Below are 24,433 nucleotides of genomic sequence, written 5' to 3'. Positions count from 1 at the left end.
TGACATTCAGGAGCCAGTATCAAGAGGCCCAGCTGTTTGGGCACTTTAAAAAATGACTCAGTAAAATGTCTTCTTCTAGCGTTAGTGTATTATTAATTATGTTGCTATTTCAATATCATGTCATTGTTATTTAAATATTAGATTTCGACTGAAGATTTTTGAATTCCTTAATACAGTTTACATAGAAGTGAGTTTGAAAAATGTACAGAAGGTCTCTACAGCAGTATGACAAAATGAGGACTAGTCACTAAGGCATTATATAGAGTGCATAATGTAGTACTACAGCAGTACAATCTTAATTTTTTTTGTGGATTTCTGATTTGCCTCTTTAAACATGTAAAATAACCATAAAATTTGACTATTCAGAAAATATTTATGCACAATTATCACAAATAGAAAAAGACTGTGGCTTGCTTGCATTTTTCCTAATGGAAAGTTGGGCGCTTAGGGGCTGATTAACAAAGGCTCGTAAGCAGGAATAAGAGTATTCATATAGTATTATTTCCCGTACTCATTAATACTTTTCTGAGTCAGCTCCATTAGAGGAATTGAGGAGGATGAGTATCCAGGATAGTTCTAGAGCAGCCCTGGTCAAGCACCACACTGCACTGAGATGTACAAGGGGAAGGATGTGGTGTAATGCCAGAGCTGCCAACTGTATTTTGCAAGTCGGTAATAGGTTACCGACTCGCAAAATAGGGTTGGTAAATTGCACAAGCCATTTTAGCGGTCATAAATGGGCTGAATCTCCATTTGTGACCACTACAAACTGTTGTAAATGTGCTCTAATATTCCCCCAATGCTTCCCCAAAAAAATGCACCCTTGTGAAATGTAACTGGTGCACATGTAAAGCTCTCCAATTCCTTCGGGTCGAGTTTGCCCCATATAAAAAAAACCTGCAAAATATATCTTTTATCCAGGTTGGTTGCTTTTAGGACAAATTGATCTGAGCAGGTACATGAGGATGTTCTCCAAAACAGGCTACACTTGATATGTCTTGTCTTGTAAGATGAAGATGACAGCTGCAAAGCATGATATATCTGTTGGGCAGATGCCAAACACAAGCAAACATTGTTTGCTACTAGTGGAATGCATGACCTTTACTACGTAGAAGGTGGGTAGCTCAAAATATGCATAGTTGTACCAAGCAGATCAATGATTTCCTTTAAAAGGATGATACTTCTTGGAAATGGTAACTGGCAAGAATGAGAAATATAGTTCACCTTCAACAAGTTTAAAATCCTGTATCTTTTTCCAATATATCTTCTTTGATAAACAGATAAAAAACATTTTAAAACTGTGTACACTTTAAAACACACACATGTATTTGGAGGGTTTTGTAACAAGTCCATCAAATCCTAAGGAGAGCTTGACAAAACCTTTTATTAAAGGAAGCAAATATTTATTTCTAGTCTTTTTTAATGCTGGACATAGGTGCAAAACGTGCAACATATTTGATCTTCATTATAGCTAAGTTTGCAAGTACGAGATATTTGTGAATTCTTATTTCTCATTGCCAGAACACTATTTAGAGAGATATTTCCTATACATGGAAGCATAATAAGATGTCTAATACCATGAGGGATTCGGAAGAAAAGGTAGGGCTGAGATCACACCTATTAAATGTCTTTACACAATGCTTTATACTTTTTTAGAGATGCAAAATAACGCCTGTCAAGTGTATAACTTAATTAGGAAGATTGGGCTCTAAGAAAGATTCGTAGCTGCCCTTTCGACCAACCCCTCAGCAAAGCAGCATTACACTCGAGGTACTCTAAGACTTTTATTCTTTCTTTATCCTACCATCAGAAGGGATCTTAGAATAGGAGTAGTAACATGCAGTAGTTTAGAATCCCATCAAATTATTCTCACTAGAGAATGTAATATGCGCATAATTCTGAGCTCAAGTCTTACCAATTGCATATGCAAAGACAAACTTATTGAGCACAATTTCTGGAGAATCTTCTCCTCGCTCTTATTGAAGAATGACCATGATCCAAGCAGAGGGTGATCTAAGGCATAAGTTAGTATCCGTGAAATTTTAACTCAAAATGTCTTTTCCCCATAGAACAATAAAACATATGTAAGGAATTTCATGGACCATTGCCTTTGTGCTTAGATTTGTGAAATGCTGAATGTCCTTTCAAGTATCAGAATATCTAAGAAAAATTGTAGGATCGCAATATTGCCAATTACTGATCAATCTGCCGCGAAACCAGATTTTTCAAGAGGAATGAAGTCCACTTTCTGTGACCAGGTATTCATATGTTCCAAGATGCTTAATGTGAAAATCTTTCCCACCACATCTAAGATAATTTCCTGTTTCTTGTTTAGTTCCTGTTTTTGTGCAGAAGAACAGTAATGATCCCCCTCTATGAATTTGGCACCTAACCAGAAGCATAACAAATTTCGAATGAAGGGACCAAGCAATCTGTCCACATTTCAGGATTGTAATTTTGGAATAGAATTGGAACTTCATCCAGGCCTATTGCAGCCAAGGCTATTGATTGTGTGATGTACCTCCTTATTTGGACACTAGAAGGGGACTGAATCAAGTACATTCCTTGATACCTCATCACATAGGAACCTGGGACTCATTTTACTGATGGGCCATTCGCAACCAGGTAAATATATTTTTCTATGTACCAACCATATTTTGCGAGTCAGTAAACTATTACCAACTCTCAAAATAGGGTTTGCGAGTTGATATTAGAAAGAGTGGTATAAAGGGTGTGCCTTCCTAACAGCGACTCGCACTGGCATGTATGAATGTTTGTTACCATGAATGCGCTCACAAAACATCTGCAGATTAACACCAATTTTAAATTGGTGGTAAGCCATTCTCAAATGGGAAGGTATTCCCAAAAGACCCCTTCCCCTTTAGGAATGGGGGTGTCAATTATTTTTACAGCAGGCAGTGGTCCCATGGACTACAGCCCACTGTGAAAAAATAAAAAGAAAGCTTCTCATTTTTATTTTTGAAATGTATCAACAAGACATGTATCAACAAGACAGAAGTGTCTTTTAAACAGTAACAACACGAAGGCACAAAGGGCATTGTGGTCTCACAATTCTGTGGGTAAAATCTCTCCTTTAGAAAACCAAAATATAAAATTAGGACTTACATACATATAATCAATTATTGCTGCTCTGCCCCTGCCTCTAAAGGGAGGTACCACACTGTTGGCCCCTCCTGCTGACTCAAGTAAATCCACAGGTAGCAAGGTAATTATGGAGCTCAGCCCTCCTTGCATCTTGAGCAGTAGCATACTCGTCTTTTGGCTCTCCAAGGGTCAGGAAGGCTCCATTGAACTTAACGTTAAAAACGCCCCAAAGAAATGAATGAGATTGCTTTTTTATGTTTGCAACTTTTGCTTGTAGTAATTCAGTTAGGAAATTAAACAAGTTAATAAAATGTACACAAACAGCATTAGTAAAATCATTTTTATAAAAGTTTATCAAATAAAAGACAACATTTGTTGAGGGAGCGTTTTTTATTCTCAAGTTTTATAAGACACTCTGATTTCCTCCATTGGTTAACAAGAAATGCGATGAGAGTTGTTTTATTCCTTACGTGGCTAAGAAATTTCCTCCACTGTCTAACAATGTGGGAAGGTGAGATGCTCTGTAACTGCTGCACAAGTTCTTCCCTTCTGATTGTCCTTTCACTGTTCTTAATTGAAGTCTCACTGTACGTATCAAACACAAAATTGATTCTTTGACTCCTATTTCCTTCCACAAAGACATGGACAAGGCAGATATAGTCACCTCACCAAAGTTTGATTCCTCTCCTCTTTCTCTCTGAACAAGAACCATACCATCAATCAGCGTGACTGAATTTTCAGTTATTTCCTGAGCAGGGGTAACTTTTTTCTGCAAGTATGTTGCCAAAACAGCTTTGTTTGTCTTTTGCAACAGACCTTCTGGAGTTGTTAAAGCCCATGGTAAAGGTCCTAAGGTATGAGAGAGTACATCCCCAATTGAAGGCTCTAATTCTATGCTGTCACACTGATTTGACCAAATAGTGTTTTGTCTGCTTTCATGATGATTGCCCTGCCATTGCTGTTCGCTGCCTTCTTCTTGGACATGTTAGTGAAGGTTTTTAGTTTGTTCATTTTCATTGGGCCATGAAACTTCTTAATAGCTGGAATATTCTCAAGTTACTCAAGTTTGAAGTTTGTATAGCAATGTTTACCTATTTCATGCACCTTCACTATGTCGGATAATATGTCTTGAGATGCCTTTTTTGCCGTGAAGAGACTAATGAGATCATGTGGCCCAAAATATGGGTTTATCCAGCTTTGAACTAGACTACCAACTCTCGTAAGAGTATCTTTGTCTTTTTCAATCCGTGACTTATGTAGGTCTGCGTGGGTAAGATATGATCAGTTGTTATGAACCACTTTCCTTATCTGACCCAAAAAGGTGCTTCTGTGTTCAGCTGTCATATAATATCTTTTCACAGCACCCGCCTTGAGGTTGAACCTTGTCATACCACCAGAAGTCTGGATGCTTTTTTTTACTGTTAACTGACGCTTGATCGACCAGTATTTGTCCAAATGGATTAACATCTGACAGTTGAACTGAAAAGCATCTGTTGATGAAGTTGTGGTGTATCTCTGGATGTTTCACTGCAAGTATTGTCATTTTGGCATAGTATTCAAGAAGATATCCAGCATTGTTCATCCTGTCATACGCAAATTACATTGGGCTCATGGAGTGTATAGTGGTGTGATGTAAATACTAATTTCCTTCTAAAGCAGTATGCAGCAGAGCCAGTAAGATATTTTCAACAATATCCACATACAACATCCAAAATGCATAGAGATCTCCATTGTCATGTTGAAGATGTTCCAGAAACACATCCAAAAGTGTTTACTTTGGCAAAGGCAGCATTCTGGAAGTGTTCGTCTAATCTCTGTCAGCATAGATCTTTTGAAAAGTGATTAAAATCTTCAATGAAGCAGTAGACTACCTGAATATTCTCTTCATGATTCTTCTCCTCCCAGGAGATAAATTTCAACCAAGCCAGTCTCAACATAGGTTCCTTCATATACTTGTGTACTCGAACTGCATGATTGTACGTGCAATCTTCTAGTACTGATGATATTCATCCTTCTGCTATCATGTTTGCTTCAAAGCAAAGGTCGCGGAGACCAGATTCTTGAAAGTGTTTTCCAAGAACGGACATGACATTACAAATTGTGTGAAAGGTGTCCATTCAACTAATGTTTCTGTTGTACATTGCTTTATGCTGCCACACAATCTCAGTAGCTTTTGTGTAGAGAGCTTGATCAATGACCATTACAATTTCCACCAAATGCAGTGATTCCCTTATCATCTCCGACTGTTTCAAAACTTCAGACAGAGTTGCCAAATCGGCACAGGGCGAATAATGGTGGGCAACTAGCCAATGGAATTCTGTTATACACTAACTAGGTCTTTAGTACTGATGTTAAATCTTGTCCAACTTGGTATTATCTGTGCGAGGCTTACTTCTTATCTTGTAATAACCCAGATTATGTTCCTGTTTTGCACAAGCTTCTGTTGGGCAATACATTCTGGCATGACTATGACTTCAGCCCTTGTTATCAATGACTAAGCAGACCCTCCATCTTTTTGCGATTTAAAAAAAATTGCGAAATCGGCCGACTAGCGTGATGGCCGCAATATTTACAATTATTGCCGCGATAATTATAAATAAGTGTCATCAAAACAAACAATGTCCTTTAATTGGCTGTTCGCGCACACGTCGCTATGTGCCCCCGTCCAGCTGTCGAATACCTGCTGCCTCCCCCTTGGCAATATCCAATTCTTTAGCCTATGTGGCTTTGATGTGCAAATGCAACTACTGGCACCTCGCTCGGTCAGTCCCACATGAACAGGACTTTTAGGGAAAGAATATGCAATTAAAAGTTTGCCGAACATACAAAATGGGTGTACAGAACACAGTCTGCTGCAGACGGCCCTGCTGAGAAAATGTATGAAAGTCTGTAGGTGCAGTGCTGGAAATGGCAAGCACGTGTTATGATGTATGCTGCTGGCAGGAACTGGAAATCATTAAGTTGTTTCAGCAAAACATATCACGACCTGAGCCGGTGGTTGAGTCAAGGTGTGTGGTGGACGGCATGTGACTGGAGTAGCTGCAGAACTGTGTGTTCTCCGCCAGACAGAAAAAAGGCTGTATATAAGTTTTGAGGCTTCTATTTCATCAGCCCGAAAGACATTCCCTTTAACTGCGATTGGAACTTCTAAGATTGTCTAAAAACATGTCTGATAGTGAGTGCCACGCACTGTGATGCCTATTTAGTTGCATTGTTGTAGGGGGGGCGGTGGGGAGGGGGGATTAATGTGTTTACCATTCACTGAAAAGCAAATACGAGTGGTAACCTATCTATATGGGGATTCCAATGAAACTGCACCTAGACTGCAAATCTTTTAATTCAAACTAAGGGGATAGGATAACAATTATACAATTCCCAGAATTACATTTTGGGGATTCAGCTTTATACGGGAGCTTTTTAAATTACAAAATGCATCACTCTCCCATGTCTTTGTGAGGAATTTACATAGAATGATAACTTAAGTGCATTTCATTACTAATATATATTAATGCATTTTGCATGTGCAGGGTTATGACATTTCACAAACTTCCTTTTTGTTTTCTTATTGTTCTTATGACATCCCTTGTACACTTTACCACTCGTTTTGCACTATACTTATGGGAAGTCTATTGAGCATCATAAAATCTGCACATGTGCAATAGCATATTAACATACTCAAATAAATAGGTGGACATTTCGTACATGGCAAAGTGTGATAAGTGTGTTTGTAAACATTTATGGATGTGTGATTTTGTGGGTGTGAACTAAATTTCTAATGCAGGTCTCTGGCTACTCCTCTGATACTCCTATTTGGCTGAGGTTACAACCCCTTGAGACATAGACCACTACATCTCTGCAATCTGGATATAATGTAACGTTTGAGCGTGCATTACCTCGTCATCCACTTTCTCGTCCTTACACTTTACGTCAGTAAGGAGAATCTGCCTCCTTGAGACTGGCACCCTCTGCAAAAGTCTTTTGACATTTTTAAATTCAGTCGTTTTCTCTCCACCACAGTGCTTCCCAAATGTTTTAGAACCACAACCCATGTTTTAGTAGGACAAACTTTTGCAACCCACCTAGCATTGATGGACATGGGGCGGGTGATTTTTTTAAAAGCGTGTGTGGTAACACACTGTCCTTTACAGACTGCACTTTTTTCATTGAAATGGTCACTACCTTTGCCAAGACATACAGTGTTACTGATAAATCTATATTACACACAAATGACAGTGTGCAGAAATCACGTTTTGAATATTTATTATTTATGCATCCCTAAGTATCTTAATTTTTTCTTATTCCCCCATGAGATATGCCCCGAGCACTGATGCAGGGAAAATCAAATGAGCCCATCGGCTCATTTCACTTTTCAAGGAGAGACATGTCAATGGCATCCTGACCAAGTTCCTGGAAGAAGATCGTATCTTGGACATAAGCCAAAATGGTTTTAAGCCAGCGCAAAGCACGGAATCCAAGCAACTTTGAGCGCAGATCATCAGTCCTGAGCCTGCTTGACTTGAGCGTCGCATTTGATAATGTGTCTCACAAAGGTTTACTTGAGCATTACAGGACATTGGCTTAGGAGGGCCTGCACTGTCCTGGTTCACCTCCTTCCTTTCTAAGCACGCTCTCGAGGTGCAGATTGGAGTTGTGCTTCTGTAGAGCTGCAGACACTTTAAACATGCCAGTTTCACAGTGGAATTCCCTGTTAAATCAGTTTACATTGATTTAAGGCTGAAAAGGAATGATTACGAGTAAAATAAAGTGCCGCAATAATGCCGCTAAATTTTCATTTCTGTGCCGCTAAATTTCCATTTTTGTGTCCCTAAATTTGAAAATCTATGCCACAATATTCTGGGGGGTCTGACTAAGGCCCAGAATATTCAACAGAAACATACATGCCCTATTCTTAAGTATTCGTGGTGGTCAATGTTCTTTGCTTTTGTTTCTCAATGCTTGGTAGAGGAGCTTTAAAAGGTTGCGGCCCAATCTGGTCTGCTCAGCTATACCGCTCAATCAATGAGTTGTTCCCTCACCAGTAACAGTCCTTTCCAGCCTATCAGTGTCATCCCATGCAAAGTTATTGAAGACATAAGGTTGAATGGCGGCTGGAAGAACAATGTGCTAATTGAAGATAGTAGCAAGTTTCTGAAGACACAAGGCAGTATCATTTTCTTCCAGGTGTGAGTATGAAACCCCATGACCAAGTATGTTTGGAGTGCGAATGATTTCAACATTGTTTGTCAGCGTTTTTACAGCATATGAGAGCAATAGTGCTAGGGAGGTTTCTGCTGGCCATTTGTGACTGCATATATAAGGTTCTGACTGAATGATTGTAAAGTAAGGCGACCCTTTTGGAAGGCTTTGTGTTTCCGGGATCTCCAGTCAGAAGTCCTAATAGGAACAGTTTAAGTTAAGGTGGCACTATAAATTAATCTGGCCATGGTGTTGATGTCTAGTTTGTCTCAATCATTATTCTTATGTGCGGTGATGTTGGATAAATGATCTTGTTCATGTCAGTTGCCTTAACCTTTGAAACTGATAATTCTCTTTTCAAACTCTTGATTTCTCTTGCAATGTCCTGTGCATGACAATATCGGTTGGCTCAATATTATTCCTTGGTTGTATGGGAATATGTGGAGGCTGTAACTGAATTTGGAGTCCCATTTTCTCCTAATATGCGTCTTGGTTGGTTCGTCTATTCCGTGTATTCCTTTGCATGTCATGAGGGTTTCACGCCTTTCAGTGAGTAGCCACAAGTATCACATCTTTGTTAGGAATAATCACAGTTCCAATGTATTGAAATAGTATGCCATATGCTTAATTTCTCATATTTTATAGTGATCATTGGTTTGAATGCTAGGTGCATGATCTTCCACCTTTGCTTTAACCCTTCTACAGTTTATATAACAAGATGCATGTTAATGTTCTTCTGCAGGCACTATGTCCCTAGTACAAACTGCTAAGATATTTGAATCACAATTAATGGTTGCACACCCTCAAAGTATTTTGTCAACTCTAAGCTCCATGGTCTTGATTAATTTCTCATGTGTTGACGTTCCCTTGTAACATTCTTTCTTTCCACAAAATATACATTCTTTAGCATACACATTTGACTCTAAGGATGTTCTTCTGTTTAAGCGTTTACTTGTGCACTCACTTGTTCCAGCATCATCTCTGATGCTTTCCTCAGATTTTCGCTTAATAGTCTGTAAATCTCTCTTCGTAGTAAACAGGCTCCTTTACTTCCTATGGTAAAATACTTGGGAAACAGTGTTGCTTTCCACATTTCTCACAATGTCTAACAGTAGGTTGTGATCCCTTACTGCCTCTAAAAAAGTTTTCCATGATACGTAGTACTGCAGGCGTGTCAGTGTAACTCCATGTTGGGCATTAGACCATAAATGAATTATACACCGGGGATCTTTGGGACAGGATGTGCTTGTTTTAGTTTTCTTCGAAATGCTGCATGGTTAGTCAGCACCAACTCTGGAAAAACAAATAATGACAACATTTATAAAGTTTAGTTGTACTTTAAAAAATCCTATTAACTACTACAATTATTTTCAATTGATATAATCACATTTACTGTAATTGTAATTTTTAATAATAACATGTACAATTATGCAAATTATGACAATATTTCCATTTTCATCAAGGTATCTTAGGGGTCGAGTGGTAACAGACAAAAGGCAAAGAGTTATGACTTGCTATCACATATTGTCCACCTCTAACAGCCAGATTCATCAAGCGAAATTGCGCTCGCAAAGGGCCAGATTCTGAGAATCTGGCCCTTTGCGAGTGCAATTTTTGCATTTGGGATTCATCATCCCAAATGCAAAATTCGCTAATAAAGAATTTGCAAATTTGCGAGGATTAGCATTTAAGGAATCTCTATTAGAGATTCCTTAAATGCTATTCATGAAACATTTAAAAATTGCGAATTCGCAATTTTGAGCCGCTATTTACCGCGAGGTCAAACCTCGTGGTAAATAGCGAAAACTTAAAAAAATGCATTTAAATGCATTTTTCTAAGTTGCATGTTACACACACACATGTCCTTTGGACATGTGTGTGTGTAACATCTGTGTGAATTTACATTTCAGGGGTGTTACAGGGTGTCCTTTGGACACCCCTGCACCCTTGAAATTGCAATCTCATTTGCGATTAGCTAATTGCTAATCGCACATAAGGAGTGACTCCCCATTCATTCCGATGGGCTTTTAGGCCCATAGGAATGAATGGGGAGTTATTCCTTATTTGCGATTAGCAATTAGCTAATCGCAAATAAGGAACCTGTAGGAATCGCAAAAAATATTGCGATTCCTACATGAATCCCGTTTTGCGAGTCTGGAATAGCGATTCCTTATTAATCGCTATTTCAGACTCGCAAAACTTCACAATGATGAATCAGGCTGTAAGTGTCCATACCGTGACAATAAATCATATTAGAACTTATGCCCCCAAGTGGTACAGAAAGCATGGTTGGATCACGGCCTAATAACAGCAGCCCTGGTTAAAGAACTTACTGCACTGAGATGTACAAGGGGAAAGGATGTGGTGTTACGGCCAGAACTCCCAATTTTGGAGCTGGGAAACTAGATTTGAGGCATGCTGTTGGATCAGCATCCTGTGATTCTAGGCAAATTACTTAATCGCCTTATGCCTACAAAACTATGAATGTCTCCTTGTGTAATGTAACTGGTGCCCATGTAAAGCACACCAATACCTTGGGATCAAATTTGTGCTATATAAAAAAACAGCAGAATGCATATTGTTTTCCCAGTACTTTCAGAGCAGTGTTCAGTTGTTTAGAGTTGTTTGCTTTTAGGACAAATTGCTATGAGCAGGTGCATGAGGATGTTTTTCAAAACAGGCTCTACTTGATATGTCTTGTAAGATGAAGATGCCAGCTACAAAGTATGATAAATATGTTGGTTAGATGCCAAACCACAGCAAACATTGTGTATTACAAGTTGAATGCATGACCTTTACTACGTAGAAGGGTGGTTAGCTCAAAATTAGCATAGCATTACCAAGCAGAGCAATTATTTCCCGTAAAACGATAATACTTCTTGGCAATAGTAACTGGCAAAGGATGCGAGTCATAGTTACAACAAACGTAGAGTTTTGATTTTTTTTCCATTTTTTAAAATATTTCTTCTATTTCGTAAACAGATAAAAACTTTTGATGTGTACACTTTAAAAGACACTAATTAGCTTTGAGGGTTTTGTAGCAAGTCCATTAAATCCTGATGAGAACCCGATTTAAATATTTTTATTAAAGGATGCAAATATTTATTTCATGCCTGTTTCTATGCTGTACATTGGTGCAACATGTAAAACATATTTTGATCTCTATTATAGCAGAGGTTGCAAGTAGGGTACATTTTTGCATTCTAATTTCTCCTTGCCAGAACACTATTTAGAGGGATATTTCCTCTATGTCGACATACCTTAAAATGCCAAATACCGTGGGGATTTGGAAGGAACCATAAGGGCTGAACCCGCCCCTGGGAAATGTCTGTACAGAAAGTTTTATATATTTTTAGAGGTGCACAATAACCATTCATGTATGTAACCTTTTTTAGTTTGAAAGGGAAATGTTATTTTTGAAAAAATGCAACAACATTTTTAGAAACAGTAAAAATGGAATATACTTATCAGCAATTAATGGATTATTAACATAATAAAAGTTTAAAAAAGTCAAAAGTATTTGCATATGCAGTGTATTAACAATATAATTCCTATATAATACTAAAGGTGAAGGAGAACATTGGTATATTTTAAAAATACCAACACTGCAAGTAATAACGATTGTAAAGCAGGTTTAGAAAGAAAGGGAAAAACAAATAAAACACCAATAAGATGATTCATGGTGGTTTGGGGACTTCTTTCAGCAACGGGCTATGTTGGGTAGATTTTTTAGCTGAAGCATCTAAGAAAATAGTTATAGAGGACCATATGAATCTCTTTTAAGGAGAAGAAATGGAGGGGCGATATATGATTGTTCGAGACAATGATTATAGCAAACACTATACCACCAAGCTTGAAAAGAAAGTTGAGTGGATTGTTTCCAATTGTTTGTTATTTGTTGGAATGCAACTGCAATTAGTAAATCTGCAATGTCTGTGTTACAAGTAAGGGTTTGCTAGTGTTCAGAGAGTGTGCCCAGACTTTTTTTATAAGTGAAAAAAGGAATTGAGTGTGGAAAATTATATTGGTTTGAGACCATACCTTCAACCAGAATTAGTAAGTGTAGGGGCAGGAAAAGAGCATGTGAAATAAATCAGCATTCAATGCACTACATCACCAACAGTTTGGGGCGACTGTGGTCTTAAATTTATGTAAGTAAGTTGTAGTAAACATAAGTCGGTTATATAAAAAGAAAAGTGTTTGCGTCGTACTAGCCGAGGTTTCAGGAATTTTTTGCAAAGATGTATCCCAAAACGTAGTGGTCCATGAAGTATGAAGCTCTTGTTCCCATTGTAATTCAATTTTTACTCTTATTTCTGTATTCTGGAGTTTTGTTGAGGAATTTGTATATAGATAAAGCTCTTGGATTGGAACTTAGTATAGGGAGAATATTAGATTGAGACATAAAGGGGAAAAATCGAAGATATTAAAGCTAAAGAAGAGGATATAATGTTAACCAGAGTCTTAAATGTAATAGATCATGATTTTGGTAGATAATAAAGTGATTGTGGTATAAAAGGTAAGAAAATGATTGTTCATGTAAAGTTGATAAACCCAAAGCAGACCTTTATCTTTACAAGTTTTCCAAAAAATGGGTTTGTTTTTAATTTTTAAAAGACGATTATGCCATATTGAAAAATTAAGAAATCGATCTTTGTCAGAAAGATGTGAAATAAGCGTAGATTGAAATAACTTATGGGAAGTCTTATGTATGGGTAAAGAAGAATAACTTTTCCTGTGGATAAATGTAAGAGATTCTAGGATTGAGAAAGGAGAAAGGGAGGAGAGCTCAATATCTTTCCATGGTGGAGATGGGCTTGAAATTGATTGATTTAAGCACATAGAAAGTTGCTTAAGGAGAAAGGCATTATGATAAGATTGAAAATTGGGGAAATTAACACCACCATGTGATTTATCATGTTTAAGCATGAGTAGAGATATACTCGTGTTTTATTCCATAAGAAGATAGATAAAATGAAATAATTTCTTTTGACAAAACATGAGGGAATAGTAAGAGGAATAATAGCAATAGTATAGGAAATAACAGGAGCAAGCATCTGTTATTAGTGTCCAACCTGCACCACTAGGATAAATATAAAGGGTACCATTTAGAAATGGAATTAGATAATGTGGAAATAACTTGATTCATAATTAATAATAGGGTATGTTTGATAGAAGAATATAATGGAAGGCAAAAATGGTTCTAATCGAAGAGCAAGGATTTTAGTATTGATAGTCGAGATTTTTTTAAAGTTCTTACAAATAAGCGACTTTGGGGCATATTATCAAGGGGGTTTATCTCCGCTTTTTTGGCTTTAAAAGCCAAGAAAGCAGAGATAAAATTATCTCCCTATTACCTAGCTGTCGCTAACACCAGTTAGCGACAGCTAGTAGGAGATAGCGACCATCTTGAGCCCCATTTTGCATGTCAGTGATATATATGACTAATGACATGCAAAGTGGGCGTGCCAAGATGTTAGCGACTGGAAACAGTCGCTAACATCGCTATCTCCTATTACCAACTTTTGGAGATATTCGCGCTAAGCACGAATATCTCCAAAAGCTAACACCTGCCCTGAGCAGTTCTTAGCCATGTTATGCAATGGGAGGTGGATAACATGGCTAAGAGCATTAGCTCGGTAATGCATGAATATCGCTGACTTTTCAGCGATATTCATTCATTTGCGGCGATTTTTATCGCATTTGCGATAAACCTTGGTAATACCAAGGTTTATTTGCGGTAAAAATCGCCGCAGCTCAGCGGTAAATTTTTGTCTCTAACCAAGCAATAGCGATAATTATCGCTATTGCTTGGTAATATGCCCCTTTCTTTTTAAAAAAGCTGGTGGGGCAGCGGGGTTCTTAGTTGCACCATTGATGGATGCTCTAATCCGTACATCCGGGTTCTCAATCTCTACTTTGTATAGGTTATTGTTGGAGGGTATAAAGGCTGATCTCGAAAAGCATGCATTGAAATGGCAGGTCAGGGTGGATGTCACTGATTCATGCTTTTTGAAGTCAATATAAATGGGCAATATGGTATTATGTACCGCTAATCTGCGGAAACAACATTTTAACACTCTTTTTGATCTATATATTATGCCAGCAAAAATTGCCAAGTGGAGGGGTATAGAGGGAACCCACTGTTTTAGGTGTAAGGTAAACGAGGCGGATCCGACCCACATTGGAATCTGGCGGGACATCGTGGACAAGGTGAATGCCTTCGGGGAGCACAAGAGAACAATGAACGAGGTCAAGAAACGATGGAATGACATCAAGCGGCGAACCAAGGAGAAACTCGCCGCCAACTATAAGGCAGCAACGCAGACTGGAGGTGGGGGCCCAGCGCCACAGCTCGAGCTGGATGACATGGAGGATCTCGTGTCGACAGTCATCAGTGTGGAGACTGTGGCCGTAGTCGGGGGATTGGACGCTGCTCGAAAGGACACAACATAACCGGAACAGGGTGAGTGACCACCAGGTACTGGGAGGACAGCTGGAGATGGGCCCAATGGCACACATGCAAAATCAAGCAGAGCACAGTGCACACCCACAATGACTCTGGGTCCTCGCCCAGATCTACAGACTGTCACAATGTACTATGCCATGCTGTCTGAATGTCAACATGTACCATGTGGCTACATACATGTGGGCACATCGTAATACACCATCTCCCCTTCACATCACAGGGGCACCATTAACACCTCCTGCAGAGCAGTCCCAGCCACTCTTCACTGATGATGAGGAGGTCAACACCAGCATCCACATCCAAGCCATCCAAGACATCATTGACCTCATCCGCAACTCACCTCCAGGATCAGGACAGCCCATCACATCAAGGAGACCCCACCCACTACCCAAAGCACCCAGCAGGAGGCACCCACAGCCCCGGCACTCCCCCAAGACCCCAGGAACAAAACATGGCCTTCTAACGCTGTGTTCTGGAGTGCCAGAGGGAGAACGCAGAGCAGGTGCAGTTGGGCTTCGGCAACATGGCAACCAAACTTGAAGCCATCCTTGAGTGTGTAGCCCCACTCCATGGTCTCCAAAGAGCCCTGACTGACATCGCTTCGAGTCATGACGCAGAGAGAAGAACACCTGTCTGCTCAGAGTGGCTCCAGCGATTTCAGCTGTGAGCTGCCACAGATGTGGAGGCTCATGGAGGACATGGTGCAGATGGAGGCGGAAAGGATGGCAGCCACCATTGCACATCAGCAGAATGTAGCTGGGATCTGCCCTCCCCTGCAGATCTGCATCATGGCATTGCTGCCATAAGGCGTTGCGATGTTGAATGCTGTTGCCCCCACACCATCCACATCTCCATCCCCTGGTGTATCTATGTGTCCCTGTGCGGCAGGCCTAACCACTCCACCACCTGAGGTGTCAGTGCCACACAGCTCGGCCGACAAACCACCTCTGGCACCTGAGGTGTCAATGCCACACAGTGCTGCCGACAAACCACCTCCCGCACCTGAGGTGTTAGTGCCACACAGTGCAGCCGACAAACCACCTCCGGCACCTGAGGTGTCAGTGGCACACAGTGCAGCAGCCGGTACAGCAACACCCACAGGTGGGGCAGGGCACATATACAGGGACGAGGACATGGATTGGCTTGTGATCAGAAGGGATCAGTAGAATTTATTTCCGCCACCTGGCCAGTTCCTGGTTGGTCCCGCACATGGCCTCATGACCTTCACTGACCCCCAATTCACTTGGATGCACTCACCATGGACAGCGTCATGGACCACCACATCCTGTTTGATGACCAATGACACGGCAACCAGACTGCGGACTCCACCCCCCCTTCCGCAGTACTTGTCTTCCACGGATGGACTCTGGCTGACCCTCCACAGGCCCTTATAGTGTGGTGTATTCAGCAGTGCCCTGTACTGCTCCAGCTGCAGAAAAGCCCTGGATGTGCAATAAACATCCAGTGACGCACTGCTGTGTCATGTCTTTCATCATTCATGTATGTATGTGTGGATGAATGTAGAGACAGTGATTTCCCTTGCGTCAATGTTGCTCATCCTGTGGAATGCCAGCCAGAGGGTGCTACATAGCCATTTGTGTCATGGGTCCTGTTGACACTACAACAGGGTCACACGCACCAGCAACTTTCTTGTCCGGACATGGACTGAACCACACCCAGTGCCCACAAGTCATTTTTGCAAGCCCTGCCCTGTTTCATCGTACGTCAGGCCAGACCACTCCGCTCATGCACCCAGGGGGCAGCCTCATTGATACCCATTGCAGGCGTACTCGCTGGTGGTGTGCAGGTCACTGGTCTAGTTGTCAGCATGTCACAGCCACTCCCTGAGGGCAGGTTTGCATGCACACCACACCCACCCAGCACATTCGGCACAGGCGATGTGACCCCTCAAATATAAGGGGTCGATGACGTCACATACCCCTCTGCTGGTGGCGACTGGATGACAAACCTGAGGCCTTGAGACCGGCACGGACCTAGCACCATGTGGCGAAGACAGGGGTTGAACAGGGTTTGTCACACACGCTGCATTGTGGCCAGCACAGGCATCCCGTCATGGGACGGTGACTTAGGGTGCACTGAGTCATTGGCACCTTGAGCTGCTGAGCAGGTGTGCAGCCTGCGATGATGGCCTGTCCCGGCGGTCCGGAAAGCTCAGGATTTGTGTGTCTTGCTAGACCACAGTGTAGGCTGCACCAGCGGCCTTCGTGGGCCTACCGCCACGTGGCCTCGCTTCCGGGATCACAGAGTTAGTGGCACCCATTGGGCTGATTGGCTGTGCTGGCTGCGATGTTGCTGGGTGCCCTGGTTCGTTCCATGCCATGGTGTTATCAAGTCCCAGCACCAGATGTGAAACCTGGTGGCCAGCGCAGTGTGGATGCATGGTGTGGAGGGTGCCATGACTATGGGCCCCAGGCTTGTGGCTTGCAGTGGCATGTAGTGGGACCTGCAGTCTAGACGCCTGTGGCAGAAGGTGAGCAGTGAGGCCCGGGTGTACATGGACGGGCATGCTCCGATGGGTGGCAGAAGGGGCTGGGATGCCTCTGCCTGGTTGTGCATGGGCGAGAGTGCATTGTTGTCTTTTGCAAGTGTGTGTAGTCTGCCAGTCATGTCTCTGGACTCTGTTTCAGATGACAGCTCTGTCTCAGATGTGTGACCTGATGTACTGCTAGACGTACCGGCAAGTGGTTGGAGACACACCAGTGGCAGCGGGTGAGCAGTGTGGCCTGGGTGCTCAGGGTCATCTCCCGCTCTCTCTCTCCCCCTCTCTTCTTCTCTCTGTCTCCCCTCTCTTCTTCTCTCTCTTTTTCCCCTCTTCTTCTCTCTCTCTCTCTCTCTCTCTCTCTCCCCCTCTCTCTCTATCTCCCTCTTGCTCCCTCTCTCCTCTCTTCTTCTCTCTCTCTCTCTCCTTCGCTCTCTCTCTGTCCTTTGATATGCCAGGACACACCTTCTCATCATGTTTTTGTCTTGCAGGCTGTGTCCTTGTGTCTTCATTTAATTTCTGTGTTGATTTAAAAAAAATGTCATGGTTTGCTTCCAAAGTGAATGTGTGATAATGATTTCTCTGACAACACATGCATGTCCCCAGTTGTGATTGTGCAACATCAGGCGGATTATTTCGTACATGTTTTGGTGTAGCTGATGTGGCATGTCTTTGCCTGGAGGGGCCGGGGGGGGGGCGGGGGGGGGGGGGTTCTTGAGGGTGGTGGCAGTGGGTGTTGTGGTCCTCTTGGGTGTCCGTCCTGCATGTTCAGTGGCTCCATGGCATCTGTTGTTCTTCACCTGTGGCTCTGGCCTTGGCTCCCGTTTGTGGTGCAGGCTGTGGTCTGACTTTACACCAGGTCAGAGCAGGTGTTAATTTCCTGCTGCTAACACGCCTTATTGCGTGTTTTGTATTCTTATCCCCGATCAGGCTGGTCGTTGTGAATGTTGAGGTGTGATGTTGTCGTGGGTTTTGGCATGGGAACGCCAACTCTGCATCTCATTAGCGATAATTGCAGGGGTCCTCTGTGGCGATGTTTTTTCCGGCTGCTATCGCGGGAAAACTGGTACTGTAGGCTGTTTGCACCAGCTTGTGAATGGTGGGGACATTTTATCTCAACTTTGGCTGCGGCAAAGTGCAGTTAATTCAGTGATAGGTCCTTGTGAATATACCCCTAAGTATTTTCTGTGGACAGCTTATTATATTTACATTTCTCTACAATGAGGTTCTTAAGATCAGCTTTAGAATTAGTAGCAGTATAAAGAGTTTTTAGTAATTTAATATGTTTAAGGATTTCAAGTGCTTTTTGAGAGTTGTGCCTTTTCTTTTTACCTACATAAGATATAATAAAGTCTCTGGCTGCGGCTTTAAAAGTATCCAACACAATAGAGACTGAAGGAACAGAGGATATGTTGCGGGCGAATAATTCTGTAGTAAAGGATTCAAAAGAGGAGGTGAAAGTCTGATCAATTAGTAAAGCAGTATACAAACATCATCTTTCATTGGTCATAGTAACAGGGAGTAGTTCTAAATCCAGAATTACTGGAGCATGGTCAAAAATCAGTATAAAACCAATATTAGCCTGTAATATGTGCTTTGTTAAAGTTTTTGAAACAAATAAATAATCAATACATGATTGAAAAAGATAAGTACGAGAGAAAAACGTATACTCACGCAGGTGCAGATTACGTAGTCTCCAAGAATCAACAAGTGACCTATGAGAACGTAGTGTAGTGAATTGTTGGTGCATTGAACAGAGGAGAAACAATGTTTTGGAAGTGCTGTCAGTGTATGGGTCAACAACAAAGTTACAATCACCACCAAAAATAACATTTAGCATAGAAATAGATATCAGTAGAGTAGATATGTGTGGCCAAAAATTACAGTCTGGCTTAGTAGAGGCATCCACATTAAACAGGGAAATAGGTATGTTATTAACTTTAAGGTGTACAATTAACCAATGACCATCATCATCTGAATTTTGAGATATAAGGGTAACCTTAAGTTTTTTGTGACAAAGAATCAATATCTAATTTTGTTTGCCCATAGCTGGAGATGAAAAAATATTCCCTACCCATTGACGTTTAAGTCTTAAAACTTCTGAAGCAACTATGTGAGATTCTTCTAGGAATATATTATCTGATTTTAGATTAGAGAGATGGGTAAGAACTTTTTGCCTTTTAATGGGCGTACCCAAACCTTTGACATTCCAGGAAATAACACATAACGTAATTTATCAAAAAAATTAAAAGAGAATATATAAAATAACAGCATAAATAATAAAAAAAAACGTGCAATAAATGGAATAGCAAAAAGCAAAGTGCTCAAATAGGAATGAGATGAGATAAACAAACAAGAAAGAATATAAAAGAGAGAAAAGGGGGTGAAGATAGAGGAGAAGGACAATGGAGAAAAGAAGGGAATATTAGAAAGGAGATAGAAAGAAAAGATAAAAAGAACAATGAAACATACCTAAACTCAAACATGGGTGGAAGGTGTTGAGGTAACAGAGAGAAGACATAACAGCCAGTCAAAAAACTCCAGGAGGAACCACGAGGAGGGGAATATTTCAGACGGACTATACAGCAATGGGTGGAGCAGGAAGACAGCACCTGGTAGCAAGAGACATAAGGAAAAGAAACTAGTTAATCAGGACATTCCGTAGAAACATTGTAAAATTACAATTGTCTTTAGTAAAAGAGAAAAACTATCAAGTAGAGGATGATCTTATAAATTCCATGGATTTTTCTCTACAGCTGTCAAGAAATTGTTGAATTAGACAAACAAGAGAAAGGGAATCAAAGCATAGGATGCCAGCACTAGTCTAAAAGGTCCCTGTTAGTTATGGTGAAAATAGGTGCAAAACAAAGGGCTCAATTCACAAAGCACAATTCCCTATACTCCCTCAATTTAAAGGCTGATTCAACGAACCTAACCTTAAACAATTTAGCAAAACAATGTAGCCCAGAACACTTTAAGCACAATCTATTACAATCATTAAGTCAAAGAAGGATTGATTTCATGAGTAAGCCGATGTTTTCAGTTTCAAATGTTCTTTATTTTTCAATCTTTAAAAACTTTTGACAGCATCACTTTTGGAACCGCCAACGCGTTTCGTCCCAACCAGGGACTTCTTCAGGGCTACAAAAGTACATATAAAAAAAGGGGACTATTTACAAGTTTTATACAAAACAATGTTATACAAGATAAAAACACATACATCGACTTTTCTTCATATTATAAAGCACGTCTTCTCATACTACATAGTGTCCTTCTTTAATCAGTACATTCATTCACTAGATGGGCAAGCAAAAGGGAAACAGGGGAGGAACCACTATTCTAGTGTTACATGACAAATTATCAGCAAATCAAAAGGGAGAAAGAGGACTGGGTAAGCCAGTCCGGATCCCCTGGTTAATATGTAATTATCAGTAAAGGACTAGCTTCGTTGTGTTTTTAGGGGGACTCAGTACGTACATATGACGGCAAACCACTTGGTTTGGTTGTTAAGCCTTCACCCACCAACCTAGTTGGTGGCATGCTTCATCATCGGGCCCACCAGAGTGACACCGAATGTGTCCCGGGTGTGCTTCGACTCCAGATTACTGAGGAGCTGGTATACTTCTCTGAGTGTGCTGTGAGGGGGGTGTGTAAGAAAGTGATTTAAAAGCTATGCAGTGGGTCCCAGTTCCCGAGGGTATATAGGTAACTTTAATATCTGGGCCCCTGCTAGCGCATAAAAAGGCAGTCGGACGCAGTGGAGTGAATTATGAGCTCCCACGTCCTATGTGGTCTACATGTTTCAGCCAGGCCTTTTATATTTACATCTGGCTTTCCTCAGGACCAATGAGTGTGTGGGTGAAAAAACTATAAATTATATAAAGTGATATGTGTTGTTAAAAAGTGTCACACACGCTAAGGTGCTATACGTGTATGGAGAAGGATTCCCTCCGCTTTAACTTGCTATTTCCTGTTCAAGCCTCTTGGGTCACCTGGCAGGGGGAGAGGACCGAGATTATCGGTCTGCGAGCTCCATGAACCTGTAGTCCTGCTGCGGTGTCTAAGATGGTTTATGCTTATATTGGGACTGGTCGGGGATACTACAATTTAATTTTTCTCTCTGATCGTATCTGAAACTAAGCTGTTTTGGAAACAGACATGAACTTTGGATTGCTGTACTGTCCCAAGATGGCGGTGAGAACAACAATTCTCATACCGTTTTCCCAATAATAATTTTTCGATCCATACTGTTTAAACAATCATCCCATATCACTCGACTATACAATTAGTATGTTGTCCTTTTCTTCAGAGATAATTAGGCATAGCGGAATACGACTATGTTATAAATTAATATCCCGTGATACGTGTTGTCTAAATATTTAAATATTTCGGCTACAACCATACTGACAAGTTGATACGAACACGGAGCTAACTTTTTATTTAATAAACATGGTGAGTCCCAATATAAGCATAAACCACACGCAATAACGACACTCTAAGATGGCGCTCATGTTGGTATATGAGCTCATAACAAACATGAATCAATTAGCAAAGCGCGCCAGTTTATGATAATTGGTTATTGAATAATTGTACTTAATTCTCAATTAAACATAGTATATAAGAAGCAGGGTTTGCCTCCTCAGTATCGTGGTGATCCCTGTTGGAGTAGAGACGATCGAGGAGCCTCCGTATGGACCCGAACTACTATATACGGGTGAGTTGAACTCTGAAAAAACGGCCTGACTCGTGTTACATGCTCAAGAGGGGAAACTCTCTTGGTCTAAGAACTGGTGTCTAATGACAGTCATTGATGCTTCTAGACTGTAAATTAACACGACCAGAGGACTAAGCTGGCCATATTTTATGTGAATGAGGTTGCCTTGATTTTTGAATATTTAAATATTAAAATCCAAAACTATCACTCAGTGAGTCTAAACAGCATTGGACAACACCATTCTGCACTAATATGAACCACCTACCTTTAAGCCATTGCAACTTGCCTCTCAGCTGTGCGATTTAAACAACAGAACTCTGCACCAAAAATATTGGTCCATGGGCTCAGACACTTGCTTCTGTGATCTGTTGACCTTTCGAAGCAATGTCATTTATATTTTGCGTTGAACATCTGCCACTCCCTACAGGGTCCAGAACATGGACAACAACTTTGTGGTTTTATATGGCGCTAGTCTGACTATATAGACTTTTGCCACTTTGAGAGTAACCATGCCACCTCACCTAGCTTAACGCGCCATTCACAACCACATTTACATATAATTTTTACTGAACCAGTATGGTTTAATTACTAGTAGTTTGTTATTAATTGACTGTTATCGATCCTAATGTCTAGCTACACATATATATCTTCTGTCATTGTGTTAACATATACTCTGAACTTGTATAAATATGAATGTTACTCCCTTTTCTTCTTTTAAAAAAAATACCAAACATGATACTTAGGGAACTATCTATATAAACTACAAATAAATATGACCCTGCCTTAGACAATAATTCACAAATTAATATCATTTATTTTAGGTTATTACTTTGTATAAATGACCTTCCGACTATCAAAAGATGTCTTAACCAGATGAAGAAACGGCAAAGGGTCACCAAATAGAATACCTACCTTTTTTTGAAATACCTGTAAGTATAATAAATGACTAACTCCATTTTTAGACACTTCTGTAGTATAACCGTGCTGACAAACTTATATATATATATTTTTTTTTTTTCAGTATCACCACTAACAATTCAAAAGAAACTGTCAACAAAGAATTGATAAAGAATTGGTCAACAAGATTTGACCATACTTATTGTTCAAGGTATGTCCTTTGACTGTTCATGTTGACATAATTTGTCATGTTACACTAGAATAGTGGTTCCTCCCCTGTTTCCCTTTTGCTTGCCCATCTAGTGAATGAATGTACTGATTGAAGAAGGACACTATGTAGTATGAGAAGACGTGCTTTATAATATGAAGAAAAGTCGATGTATGTGTTTTTATCTTGTATAACATTGTTTTGTATAAAACTTGTAAATGGTCCCCTTTTTTTATATGTACTTTTGTAGCCCTGAAGAAGTCCCTGGTTGGGACGACACGCGTTGGCGGTTCCAAAAGTGATGCTGTCAAAAGTTTTTAAAGATTGAAAAATAAATAACATTTGAAACTGAAAACATCGGCTTACTCGTGAAATCAAACTTTCTTTGACTTACTGATTGTAATAGATTGTGCTTAAAGTGTGCTGGGCTGCATTGTTTTGCTAAATTGTTGAAGTAGGACTGGATCTTTGAATGTGGTTGTTTTAGTCTTATTGGAAGGTGTTGAGGTCATAGAGAGAAGACAGAACAGCCAGTCAAAAAACTCCAGGAGGAACCACGAGGAGGGGAATATTTCAGACGGACTATAAAGCAATGGGTGGAGCAGGAAGACAGCACCTGGTAGGAAGAGACATAAGGAAAAGAAACTAGTTAATCAGGACATTCCGTAGAAACATTGTAAAATTACAATTGTCTTTAGTAAAAGAGAAAAATTATCAAGTAGAGGATGATCTTGTAAACTCAGTGGATTCTTCTCTACAGCTGTCAAGAAATTGTTGAAGTTGGACTGGATCGTGAATGTGGTTGTTTTAGTCTTATTGGTCACCCTAAAGAGGCAAGGATAGATTAGATCAAATCTGGCATTCAGATTATGTAATGCTGGTCGCATGGCTAAGAAACGTTTCCCGTTTTTCTGCCGTGACTTTAGCATAGTCTTGTGAGAAAAATAACTGGGAGCCTTGCCATGATATGCACCATTTGAATTTGACTGCCTGTAGGACTTTCAGCAAATCAGTGTATTCTAAAAAGTACAGTATTACGCCTCTTGGTTTGCGCTGGGAACGTGAAGTATGAGGAGCATGACCAAGTCTGTGTGCTCTTTGTATGTTTAATAATGGAGAATCCGGAAACTCAAGGAACTGCGGTAAAAAAGATTGAAAAAAATGTATTGGGTTGGGCCTTCCAATCCTTCAACTAGACCATAAATTCACAGGTTGTTACGTCTGCTACAGTGTTAGAGGGTTTTCACTTGTTTCTGTAGTTGCAGGAATTCTGCTTTAGTAGGGTGAATCTGTTGAGAGGATCTTTGTAGAGATTCTACTTTATGTTTCATTGAAGTAATTTTG

Source organism: Lissotriton vulgaris, chromosome 10 (assembly GCF_964263255.1).
Source record: "Lissotriton vulgaris chromosome 10, aLisVul1.2, whole genome shotgun sequence".
Classification (NCBI taxonomy): domain Eukaryota; kingdom Metazoa; phylum Chordata; class Amphibia; order Caudata; family Salamandridae; genus Lissotriton; species Lissotriton vulgaris.
The sequence above is the reverse complement of the archived record's forward strand: the minus strand, read 5'-3'. Positions refer to the sequence as shown.